Source organism: Camelus ferus, chromosome 16, assembly GCF_009834535.1.
Source record: "Camelus ferus isolate YT-003-E chromosome 16, BCGSAC_Cfer_1.0, whole genome shotgun sequence".
NCBI lineage: Eukaryota > Metazoa > Chordata > Mammalia > Artiodactyla > Camelidae > Camelus > Camelus ferus.
Genome location: NC_045711.1, coordinates 466776 through 472571, shown reverse-complemented (window position 1 = coordinate 472571; position 5796 = coordinate 466776).

Below are 5796 nucleotides of genomic sequence, written 5' to 3'. Positions count from 1 at the left end.
TGTGCACAACATTAAGAGTACAGACATATGGGGGGAAAAAACCCACATAAAATACCACTATACACATACACTAGGGTGGCTACATTAAAAAAAAAAAAAAGCCAACAATACTATGTGTTGCCAGGAATATAGAGCAACTGGAACTTTAATTCATTGCTGGTGGGAATGCAAAATGATAGTCACTCTGGAAAATAATTTGGTAGTTTTTTTTTTAAATCAAGTTAACCATACACTTACAATATGACCCAGAAATTCCACTCTTCGATACTTATTTAAGAGGAATAAAAGCACATATCCACACAGAGATGTGTATACACGTTTATAGCAGCTATATTCATAATGATAAAAATTTGGAAACCTAATTCTAGCATTGGGTGAATAAGTAAACTGTAGTGTCTAGATAAAATGAACACTACTCAGTGATAAAGAGAAAAATTAGTAATACAAGCAAAGATATGAATGGTTCGCAAAGACTATACTAAGTGAGAGAAATCAGATATGAATGAGTGTATGTTGTGTGATTCCATTTATAATATGTAAATCCTTAAAACACGATTCCTTTGGAGAAGGAAAACGGATCAGGATAGAAATCAGATTGGTGGTTGCTAAGGGCCAGAGGTAAGAGGTGAGGCAAAGGACACAACGAACCATTTTAGTCGACAGACATGTTCTTTATCCTGATTGTGGTGCTGGTAAGTGGTGGTAGATAGTAACATTGGTGAATTTTACTTCATGTAAATTTTATCTTAATGAATCTGATTTTAAAAATAGATTGCATGACAGACTTGCTGGCTACCACTGGTCTTGACAGTAAAGTGAAGGCAGTTTGCTGCACTGGAAACTGGTTCCCCTAAAATCTGTTGGGAGGAAAAGACGTGTGACTGTTTGCTGTGTACCAGACATGAGCTGTGGCAGAGGAAGCGGCATAGAGCGTGATAAAACCTGGCCAAGGGCGCCACCTGGAGGGCAGCTGAGGCCTTAGCAGCAGGAAGCTGAAGCCTAGGCTGCCTGTGAGTGTAGGGGAGGTCAGACCAAGGGACTCACCTGTGGTGAGAGACCCCAATAATGGTGTGGGCTAGCAGATTTGGGAAGAACTTACAAAAGGGCCCCACTAGGTGAGGAGTCAGCTTTATACACATACCAGACCCGGCGAGATGCTGTGGTACTAGGGCTCATGGCACCAGTCAGAATAAGACCTTTCTTGCCCCTTTCCTCCCCTTCTCCCCAGCGTCAACTCTGGAGGAAGGAAAATCAGCCTAGTGAGTGAGAAAGAGAGTCTCAGGGTGTATGAGCAGTAGGGGAGGGGAAATAGGAGTTTATCTCACACACACACACACACACACACACACACACTCACTCACACTTTTTCCTGTTGCATACGGCCTATCCAAAATAGATCAGGTATGGAGATCCCTTAAAAAACTAAAAATAGACTTACCCTATGATCCAACAATCCCACTCCTGGGCATATATCTGGAGGGACCTCTAATTTGAAAAGACACATACACCCCAATGTTCATAGCAGCACTATATACAATAGCCAAGACATGGAAGCAGCCTAAATGTCCATCAACAGGTGACTGGATAAAGAAGAAGTGGTATATTTATACAATGGAATACTACTCAGCCATAAAAAACCAAGTAACACCATTTACAGCAACATGGATGGACCTGGAGATTATCATACAGTACACTGTATGTATCATTACTTACAGTGAAGGAAGCCAGAAAGAGAAAAAAAAAATACCACCTGATATCGCTTATACATGGAATCTAAAAAAATGACACAAATGAACTTATTCACAAAACAGAGAGACTCACAGACATAGGAAACAAACTTATGGTGACCAGGGGAGATGGAGTGGGGGTGGAGGGATAAAAGGGAGTTCTGGATTTGCAGATACCATCTACTATATATAAAATAGATAAACACCAAGGGCCTACTGTATAGCACAAGGAACTATATTGACTACCTTGTGATAGCCTATAATGAAAAAGATTATGAAAAGGAATATATATATATATATATATATATATATATATATATATATATATATGAATTACTATGCTGTACACCAGAAATTAATACATTGTAAATCAACTATTCTTCAATTAAGTTAATAAATAAACAAAAAGCATATGCAGAGTCAAGAAACAAAACAAAACAAAACAGATGGGGAAGGTACAAGGGAGACGTTTTCCTCAAATAAACTTTAAATTATTTTTTGGGTTGTACTTTTTTGCATTTTTAATTGTGGTAAAACATAACATAAAATTTACCATTTTAACCGTTTTTAAATGTATAATTCCGTGGCACCAAGTACACGTTATAACATTGTTATAAATCCATCTCTAGAAGATTTTCATCATCCCCAGTGGAAACCCCATGCCCACCAAACAATAACTCCCCATTAGCCCCGGCCCCCCACCCCTGGCAAGCACTATTCTATCCTCCATCTCCATTAATTTGACCATTCTGTATATTCTTTAAAATTGCAATTACTGAAATGAGACTTTTAGAACTTGAAGTGACCTAGGAATTTTTTTGCCAAAGAAGAGTGTCCAAAAAACCCCGTCTCTGTATTCAATTCAAAAGGGTGATAATGAACCACCCCCACAGAACAAGTCTGAATGAAGACTGGGAGGCAAAAATCAAGCTTCCTTATGATGGTCCCCTGTGGGCAGTACTGGATCAACCTCACACTCACAAACAAGGGGCTTCTTTTACTCATAGGAGGAGAGATCTAGAGATACACAGGCCAGGCGAGAAGATGTTTGCAAATAACATAGCCAATAGGGGTTGGTACCTGAAATATACACAGAACTCATCCAACTTAGTATCAAAAAAGTAAACAACCCAGTTTAAAAATGGACAGAGGATCTGAATAAACATTTGCCCAAAGAAGACACACAGATGGCCAACAGGCACATGAAAAGATGCTCGACATCTCTAATCATCAGGACAATGCAAATCAAAACCACGAGATAGCACCTCACGTCTGTTACAATGGCTATGATCATAAAGACAAGAAACAACCAGTGTTGGCAAGGATGGAGAGGAACGGGAACTTCCACGTACCATTCGTGGGAATGTAAAATGGTATAGCCACTATAGAGGTTCCTCAAAAAAACCCTAAAAATGGAACCACCATATGATCCAGCAATTCCACTTCTGGGTGTTTACCGGAAGAAAACAAAAGCAGTAATTCAAAAAGATATATACACCCCTATATTCATTGCAGCATTATTTACAATAACCCAGACACTGACACAAACCAAGTGCCCATCAACAGATGATTGGTTTGAGAAGATGCAGCGCACGCGCTCGCACGCACGCACACACACACACACACACAATGGAATCCTATTCAGCCATAAAAAAAAAAGAGTGAAATCTTGCCGCATGTGACAACATAGATGGACCTAGAGGGTATTATGCTAAGTGAAATAAGTCAGACAGAGGGAGACAAATACTTACACGTGGAATCTAAAAAACAAAACAGACAAGCAAACCAAAACAGAAACAGTGTCATAGATATAGAGAACAAACGGGTGACTGCCAGAGGGGAGGAGAGTGGAAGAACGGACAAAACAGGTGAAAGGGATTAAGAGGCACAGATTTCCTGCTATAAAAGAAATAATTCATGGGATGTAATGTACAGCGGGTCCTAGGGAAGCACAGATGGAAAACCACTCACCTTATCCACTGTCCTCATTGTACAAGATGGGAAGACTGAGGCTTGGGAAGCAGCAGGGGTGGGCACCCAGCGGTCTGGGGCAGAGGTGGCAGTGCTCACAGGCTCCAGCCCTTACAGAGAGCTCTCCTGTCCAGCAAGAGCGCTTTACAATTTCTAATGCGTTCTCACTGACAGGATCTCAAACAGTGAAACTAGGGCCTCTCCCCCGCCCCCACCTCCGAGCCAGTCCCACCAAAGCCCCATCTCCAGGGGCTCAGCAAGGACGTGGCGCCTCTGGGCGTGGGGCCCGGCAGGGTGACGGTGGTGGCCACTCGAACCCCATGGAGGTTGTTACAATTTACAGGACCTGGGGTGATAACTCTGTTCGGACTGGATGAGACCTCACCTCATCTGGACTCCTTAATGGGCCCAGCAGGTGAGCAGAACCCCAGTCGGTGACAGGTGCCTCACCTGAACCGGACAACAGCAACACGGGACGAAGGCCTTAACAGGTGAGCGGAGCCCGGTCGACAGGAGGTGGAAGCAGCGGGCCTGCCGGTGCTTGCTCATCGTTTCTGCTGGGTCTTGATCTCAGAAGATAGAAATGGTAGCATAACAGACCACGTTTGGCCAGTGAGAAGTGCCCAGCACCCCCTGGTTAGATTTACTGTCCGCTTAGAGAAGGCCTGTGTACATAAAATGAAAACGATGCTTGCGACGTTGCCCCCGAATTTTCAAAAGAAAACTTGCTACATCGAGGCCTTCTAGGAGTAAAGAGGCTGCCCACGTAGGATGACGTAGAGGTAGAAAATTGCACTTTGTGTAAGTGGCCATTTGCTTTTTTTTTAAAGAATCATAGAAAAGAAGTGTCTTTTGGAAATGACTTTTCAAAAACAAAAAACTGCCTTTTTATTGTCAATTTGCCTGGGGTAACAGGTTTACACTTTGGTTTGATCACAGCCCTACTTTCCTCCTGCCCTGGGAAATTCAGAGGAATTGGCCCCAGTCATTTGGTGGCCTACAGCTCAAGGCGGCCCTGGGGAGTCAGAATGTGTTTCCTGGTCATAAACACCAGACAGGACATGCCAGGCTCTCCTGGGTGTTTCTGCAAAAACCTGGGTGCTCTTCGCGGACCCTCCCCCGGGTGAGGCGGGTGGGAGGCATCTTGCCCCGGGCTGCGGGAGGTGGGCGGGCGTGGACAAGCTGTCACACAGCGAGGCCACAGGGCTGTGTCTCCACCTGCCGCTGTGCCTCTGACTGCAGTAATTTAAAAAGTGAACACCTGTTAAAAATCCGTGGGTTCGGAAACCTAGTGTGTTCTGCATTTCCCCCCAGGACGCTCGCAGTCTTGATCCTGTTTTGATTCCTCCGGGAGCAGGGGAGTCTGTGCCGTAGTTCTCTGCGTGGTCCGCGGAATCTTCAAGGGTCCTTGAGACCTTTATTCAGGGGATCCACTAACAGCAAGACAGGATGTGCCTTTCTGACTCTCATTCTTTCTGGAGTTTTCCGGAGGCCCCACCAGGTGTGACGTTACCACAGGCTGCAGAAGCAGGGGTGAGAACCCAGCCGTCTGCTATTAAGCCGGACAGGCAAGGGATTGGCAAGACTGTAAAACGAAACCACTCTTTTATGGAAAACAGGCTCATAAAAATGTTACTTATGTTAACATGTTTTCCACAAAAGAGTCCTCTACACGTAGATTCTGTGTTTGGGGATGAGCGGAAACTAACCAGAACTGGTTCACACTATGAGCAAAGTATTATACCAGTCAGTCAGTCAGTCAGTCTCCCAGGTGGTCTGAATTCCAGCTGAAGCTTCCCTCTCCCCTCGAGCAAGCTGCCTCCTCTCTGGCCCACGGGCACTGGATGGTTCCCAAGAACTCCTCCTGGTTCAGCATATTAAGTCTCTTCAAGGTCTTCTCCCATGAGACCTGGGAGCTCCCCTCAGATGGGGACCCCACTCCCCTCGCCAGTGTCGGTCTTCTCTGAATGTTCAGGAAACAGGAACCATAGCCACGCACTGTAGGGACATTCAGGTGAGACCGTGACTGTGGAAAAGCTGTGGACACGGAAAAGCACCAGATACACATGAACTTTAACAAAGACCTGAAAAGCTAAGC